This window comes from Alligator mississippiensis, chromosome 14 (assembly GCF_030867095.1).
Source record: "Alligator mississippiensis isolate rAllMis1 chromosome 14, rAllMis1, whole genome shotgun sequence".
NCBI lineage: Eukaryota > Metazoa > Chordata > Crocodylia > Alligatoridae > Alligator > Alligator mississippiensis.
The window spans coordinates 24,561,434-24,568,933 of record NC_081837.1 but is presented as its reverse complement, the minus strand read 5'-3'; positions in this window follow the sequence as shown (position 1 = coordinate 24,568,933).

Genomic DNA, 7,500 nt, shown 5'->3' with positions numbered 1-7,500 from the left:
CCCTAGGAATACGTGGGGTGGAGCTGGGGAGCGGAAAAGCCCCTAGGAATACTTGGGGTGGAGCTGGGGAGCGAAAATCCCCATAGGAATACATGGGGTGGAGCTGGGGAGCGAAAAAGCCCCTAGGAATACATGGGGTTGACCTGGGGACCGAGAAAGCCCATAGGAACACATGGGGTTGACCTGGGGACCGAAAAAGCCCATAGCAACACATGGGGCTGACCTGGGGACCGAAAGAGCCCATCGGCATCCATGGGGGGGAGCTGGGGAGCGGAAAAGCCCCTAGGAATACATGGGGTGGAGCTGGGGAGCGAAAAAACCCCTAGGAATACTTGGGGGGGAGCTGGGGAGCGAAAAAGCCCTTAGGAATACATGGGGGGGGAGCTGGGGAGCGGAAAAGCCCCTAGGAATACATGGGGTGGAGCTGGGGAGCGAAAAAACCCCTAGGAATACTTGGGGTGGAGCTGGGGACCGAAAAAGCCCTTAGGAATACATGGGGGGGGAGCTGGGGAGCGAAAAAGCCCCTAGGAATACTTGGGGTTGACCTGGGGACTGAAAATCCCCATAGGAATAAATGGGGTGGAGCTGGGGAGCGAAAAAGCCCCTAGGAATACTTGGGGTGGAGCTGGGGACCGAAAAAGCCCATAGGCATCCATGGGGTTGACCTGGGGAGCGAAAATCCCGATAGGCATCCATGGGGTTGACCTGGGGAGCGAAAATCCCCATAGGCATACGTGGGGTTGACCTGGTGCCCGCCCCCCCCACGGAAGTCCGTATGAGGTTTTTGAAACGGGCCTTGCCCGGGCCTTCGATCCAGGAGGGCGGACACTTTCGGCGGTTCGTCCCGGTGGCTGGGCCGGGTGCCGCATCTACAATATAGCCAAGAAACGTTCGCGGAGATTTTCGAGAACACGTTTTTAAGGACCCTCAATGCCCATGTTCGGTTCCAGAAAGCCGGTCAGAGGGATCTTCGGGGCAGAACCCTGCCGTGCTGAGGGGCCAAACCCGAGTTTGGAGCCAGGTCAACGGGGAAAACCGGAAAAGGGCCGGAGAAGGCGGTCAGGCCGGGCGAGAGTTCCAGGAGCTCGGCCACAATTCCGATCTCGTCCCGGTCAAGGGCTCCGTGGAAGGGCAGCCCGGGGGGCGGGTCCAAGGGCCCCGGCAGGGACCCGGGCCTCCGGGGTCGGAGCCGAGGCACCCCGCCGAGGGGTGGTCGTCCCGGGCCAAGGCGGCGGGAGCCCGGGCAGGACTCCGCGGGGCAGGCCGGGCGGGAGTTCCAGGAGCCCGGCCGCGATTCCGACTTCTCCCCGGTGCCCTGCCCGGAGGCCGGGCAGGTCCGGGGGCCTTCGGCGCGGGCGGCGGGATGCTCCCGCGGGGGAGACGAGCCGTGCTGGGCCCCGGGAGGGAGGCCCGGGGTCGACCTGGCGCCGGGGCTCCGGCCCTGGAAGTCCCGATGAGGTTTTTCAAACGGGCCGTGCCCGGGCCTTCGCTCCAGGAGGGCGGACACTTTCGGCGGTTGCCCCCGGTGGCTGGGCCGGGTGCCGCATCTACAATATTGCCAGGAAAGGTCCGCGGAGATTTTCGGGGACACGCTTTTCGGGACCCTAGTTGCCCATCTTGGGTTCCAGGAGGTCGGGCAGGGGTACCTCCGGGACCGGACCGTGCTGCAGGAGGGGGTCAACCCCGGGTTTGGCTCCATGTCGACTGGAGCTCCGGCCCAGGGGCGGGCCGGGCGAGAGTTCCAGGAACCCGGCCGCGATTCCGGCTTCTCCCCGGTGCCCTGCCCGGAGGCCGGGCAGGTCCGGGGGCCTTCGGCGCGGGCGGCGGGCTGCTCCCGCGGGGGAGACGAGCCTCTCTGGGGCCCGGGAGGTTGGCCCTGGGTCGACCTGGCGCCGGGGCTCGGGCTCCGGAAGTCCGTATGAGGTTTTTCAAACGGGCCGTGCCCGGGCCTTCGCTCCAGGAGGGCGGACACTTTCGGCGGTTCGTCCCGGTGGCTGGGCCGGGTGCCGCATCTACAATATTGCCGAGAAAGGTCCGCGGAGATTTTCGGGGACACGGTTTCCGGGACCCTAGATGCCCATCTTGGGTTCCAGGAGCTCGGACGGAGGAACCTCCGGGGCCGGACCGTGCTGCAGGAGGGGTTCAACCGCGAGTTTGGCTCCATGTCGACTGGAGCTCCGGCCCAGGGGCGGGCCGAGCGGCTTGGCCGGGCGAGAGTTCCAGGAGCCCGGCCGCGATTCCGGCTTCTCCCCGGTGCCCTGCCCGGAGGCCGGGCGGGTCCGGGGGCCTTCGGCGCGGGCAGCGGGCTGCTCCCGCGGGGGAGACGAGCCGCCCTAACGCCCGGGAGGGAGGCCCGGGGTCGACCTGGCTCCCGAGCTCCGGCCCTGGAAGTCCGTATGAGGATTTTCAAACGGGCCGTGCCCGGGCCTTCGCTCCAGGAGGCCGGACACTTTCGGCGGTTGCTCCCGGCGGCTGGGCCGGGTGCCGCATCTACAATATTGCCAGGAAAGGTCCGCGGAGATTTTCGGGGACACGGGTTTCGGGACCCTAGATGCCCATCTTGGGTTCCAGGAGCTCGGACGGAGGAACCTCCGGGGCCGGACCGTGCTGCAGGAGAGGTTCAACCGCGAGTTTGGCTCCATGTCGACTGGAGCTCCGGCCCAGGGGCGGGCCGAGCGGCTTGGCCGGGCGAGAGTTCCAGGAGCCCGGCCGCGATTCCGGCTTCTCCCCGGTGCCCTGCCCGGAGGCCGGGCAGGTCCGGGGGCCTTCGGCGAGGGCGGCGGGCTGCTCCCGCGGGGGAGACGAGCCGTGCTGGGCCCCGGGAGGGAGGCCCGCGGTCGACCTGGCGCCGGGGCTCCGGCCCTGGAAGTCCGTATGAGGTTTTTCAAACGGGCCTTGCCCGGGCCTTCGCTCCAGGAGGCCGGACACTTTCGGCGGTTCGTCCCGGTGGCTGGGCCGGGTGCCGCATCTGCAATATTGCCAGGAAAGGTTCGCGGAGATTTTCGAGGACACGGGTTTCGGGACCCTAGATGCCCATCTTGGGTTCCAGGAGCTCGGACGGAGGAACCTCCGGGGCCGGACCGTGCTGCAGGCGAGGGTCAACCCCGAGTTTGGCTCCATGTCGACTGGCGCTCCGGCCCGGGGGGCGGGCCGGGCGGGCAGGCCGGGCGAGAGTTCCAGGAACCCGGCCGCGATTCCGGCTTCGACCCGGTCGACTGCACGGCGGGCGTGCAGGCCGGCGGCGACTCCCAGGGCCCCTTCCAGGCTGCGGGGCCCAGCGGTTGGAGCCCGGCTACCCCGGCGAGGGGCGGAAGAACCTGCACGGCGCGGCCGGAGAACCCGGCATGCATGCGCGGGGCAGGCCGGGCAGGAGTTCCAGGAGCCCGGCCACGATTCCTACTTCTCCCCGGTGCCCTGCCCGGAGGCCGGGCGGGCCCGGGGGCCTTCGGCGCGGGCGGCGGGCGGCTTCCGCGGCGGAGACGAGCCTCTCTGGGGCCCGGGAGGTCGGCCCTGGGTCGACCTGGCGCCGGGGCTCGGGCTCCGGAAGTCCGTATGAGGTTTTTGAAACGGGCCTTGCCCGGGCCTTCGCTCCAGGAGGGCGGACACTTTCGGCGGTTGCCCCCGGTGGCTGGGCCGGGTGCCGCATCTACAATATTGCCAGGAAAGGTTCGCGGAGATTTTCGGGGACACGGATTTCGGGACCCTAGATGCCCATCTTGGGTTCCAGGAGGTCGGACGGAGGAACCTCCGGGGCCGGACCGTGCTGCAGGAGGGGGTCAAAACCGAGTTTGGCTCCAAGTCGACTGGAGCCCCGGCCCGGGGGGCGGGCCGGGCGGGCAGGCCGGGCGAGAGTTCCAGGAACCCGGCCGCGATTCCGGCTTCGACCCGGTCGACTGCACGGCGGGCGTGCAGGCCGGGGGGCGACTCGCAGGGGCCCTTCCAGGCTGCGGGGCCCAGCGGTTGGAGCCCGGCTACCCCGGCGAGGGGCGGAAGAACCTGCACGGCGCGGCGGGAGAACCCGGCATGCTTCCGCGGGGCAGGCCGGGCAGGAGTTCCAGGAGCCCGGCCACGATTCCTACTTCTCCCCGGTGCCCTGCCCGGAGGCCGGGCGGGCCCGGGGGCCTTCGCCGCGGGCGGCGGGCGGCTTCCGCGCCGGAGACGAGCCTCTCTGGGGCCCGGGAGGTCGGCCCTGGGTCGACCTGGCGCCGGGGCTCGGGCTCCGGAAGTCCGTATGAGGTTTTTGAAACGGGCCTTGCCCGGGCCTTCGCTCCAGGAGGGCGGACACTTTCGGCGGTTGCCCCCGGTGGCTGGGCCGGGTGCCGCATCTACAATATTGCCAGGAAAGGTTCGCGGAGATTTTCGGGGACACGGATTTCGGGACCCTAGATGCCCATCTTGGGTTCCAGGAGGTCGGACGGAGGAACCTCCGGGGCCGGACCGTGCTGCAGGAGGGGGTCAAAACCGAGTTTGGCTCCAAGTCGACTGGCGCTCCGGCCCGGGGGGCGGGCCGGGCGGGCAGGCCGGGCGAGAGTTCCAGGAACCCGGCCGCGATTCCGGCTTCGACCCGGTCGACTGCACGGCGGGCGTGCAGGCCGGGGGGCGACTCGCAGGGGCCCTTCCAGGCTGCGGGGCCCAGCGGTTGGAGCCCGGCTACCCCGGCGAGGGGCGGAAGAACCTGCACGGCGCGGCGGGAGAACCCGGCATGCTTCCGCGGGGCAGGCCGGGCAGGAGTTCCAGGAGCCCGGCCACGATTCCTACTTCTCCCCGGTGCCCTGCCCGGAGGCCGGGCGGGCCCGGGGGCCTTCGGCGCGGGCGGCGGGCGGCTTCCGCGGCGGAGACGAGCCTCTCTGGGGCCCGGGAGGTCGGCCCTGGGTCGACCTGGCGCCGGGGCTCGGGCTCCGGAAGTCCGTATGAGGTTTTTGAAACGGGCCTTGCCCGGGCCTTCGCTCCAGGAGGGCGGACACTTTCGGCGGTTGCCCCCGGTGGCTGGGCCGGGTGCCGCATCTACAATATTGCCAGGAAAGGTTCGCGGAGATTTTCGGGGACACGGATTTCGGGACCCTGGATGCCCATCTTGGGTTCCAGGAGGTCGGACGGAGGAACCTCCGGGGCCGGACCGTGCTGCAGGAGGGGGTCAAAACCGAGTTTGGCTCCATGTCGACTGGCGCCCCGGCCCGGGGGGCGGGCCGGGCGGGCAGGCCGGGCGAGAGTTCCAGGAACCCGGCCGCGATTCCGGCTTCGACCCGGTCGACTGCACGGCGGGCGTGCAGGCCGGCGGCGACTCGCAGGGCCCCTTCCACGCTGCGGGGCCCAGCGGTTGGAGCCCGGCTACCCCGGCGAGGGGCGGAAGAACCTGCACGGCGCGGCGGGAGAACCCGGCATGCTTCCGCGGGGCAGGCCGGGCAGGAGTTCCAGGAGCCCGGCCACGATTCCTACTTCTCCCCGGTGCCCTGCCCGGAGGCCGGGCGGGCCCGGGGGCCTTCGCCGCGGGCGGCGGGCGGCTTCCGCGGCGGAGACGAGCCTCTCTGGGGCCCGGGAGGTCGGCCCTGGGTCGACCTGGCGCCGGGGCTCGGGCTCCGGAAGTCCGTATGAGGTTTTTGAAACGGGCCTTGCCCGGGCCTTCGCTCCAGGAGGGCGGACACTTTCGGCGGTTGCCCCCGGTGGCTGGGCCGGGTGCCGCATCTACAATATTGCCAGGAAAGGTTCGCGGAGATTTTCGGGGACACGGATTTCGGGACCCTAGATGCCCATCTTGGGTTCCAGGAGGTCGGACGGAGGAACCTCCGGGGCCGGACCGTGCTGCAGGAGGGGGTCAAAACCGAGTTTGGCTCCAAGTCGACTGGAGCCCCGGCCCGGGGGGCGGGCCGGGCGGGCAGGCCGGGCGAGAGTTCCAGGAACCCGGCCGCGATTCCGGCTTCGACCCGGTCGACTGCACGGCGGGCGTGCAGGCCGGGGGGCGACTCGCAGGGGCCCTTCCAGGCTGCGGGGCCCAGCGGTTGGAGCCCGGCTACCCCGGCGAGGGGCGGAAGAACCTGCACGGCGCGGCGGGAGAACCCGGCATGCTTCCGCGTGGCAGGCCGGGCAGGAGTTCCAGGAGCCCGGCCACGATTCCTACTTCTCCCCGGTGCCCTGCCCGGAGGCCGGGCGGGCCCGGGGGCCTTCGGCGCGGGCGGCGGGCGGCTTCCGCGGCGGAGACGAGCCTCTCTGGGGCCCGGGAGGTCGGCCCTGGGTCGACCTGGCGCCGGGGCTCGGGCTCCGGAAGTCCGTATGAGGTTTTTGAAACGGGCCTTGCCCGGGCCTTCGCTCCAGGAGGGCGGACACTTTCGGCGGTTGCCCCCGGTGGCTGGGCCGGGTGCCGCATCTACAATATTGCCAGGAAAGGTTCGCGGAGATTTTCGGGGACACGGATTTCGGGACCCTAGATGCCCATCTTGGGTTCCAGGAGGTCGGACGGAGGAACCTCCGGGGCCGGACCGTGCTGCAGGAGGGGGTCAAAACCGAGTTTGGCTCCATGTCGACTGGAGCCCCGGCCCGGGGGGCGGGCCGGGCGGGCAGGCCGGGCGAGAGTTCCAGGAACCCGGCCGCGATTCCGGCTTCGACCCGGTCGACTGCACGGCGGGCGTGCAGGCCGGGGGGCGACTCGCAGGGGCCCTTCCACGCTGCGGGGCCCAGCGGTTGGAGCCCGGCTACCCCGGCGAGGGGCGGAAGAACCTGCACGGCGCGGCGGGAGAACCCGGCATGCTTCCGCGTGGCAGGCCGGGCAGGAGTTCCAGGAGCCCGGCCACGATTCCTACTTCTCCCCGGTGCCCTGCCCGGAGGCCGGGCGGGCCCGGGGGCCTTCGGCGCGGGCGGCGGGCGGCTTCCGCGGCGGAGACGAGCCTCTCTGGGGCCCGGGAGGTCGGCCCTGGGTCGACCTGGCGCCGGGGCTCGGGCTCCGGAAGTCCGTATGAGGTTTTTGAAACGGGCCTTGCCCGGGCCTTCGCTCCAGGAGGGCGGACACTTTCGGCGGTTGCCCCCGGTGGCTGGGCCGGGTGCCGCATCTACAATATTGCCAGGAAAGGTTCGCGGAGATTTTCGGGGACACGGATTTCGGGACCCTGGATGCCCATCTTGGGTTCCAGGAGGTCGGACGGAGGAACCTCCGGGGCCGGACCGTGCTGCAGGAGGGGGTCAAAACCGAGTTTGGCTCCAAGTCGACTGGAGCCCCGGCCCGGGGGGCGGGCCGGGCGGGCAGGCCGGGCGAGAGTTCCAGGAACCCGGCCGCGATTCCGGCTTCGACCCGGTCGACTGCACGGCGGGCGTGCAGGCCGGGGGGCGACTCGCAGGGGCCCTTCCATGCTGCGGGGCCCAGCGGTTGGAGCCCGGCTACCCCGGCGAGGGGCGGAAGAACCTGCACGGCGCGGCGGGAGAACCCGGCATGCTTCCGCGGGGCAGGCCGGGCAGGAGTTCCAGGAGCCCGGCCACGATTCCTACTTCTCCCCGGTGCCCTGCGCGGAGGCC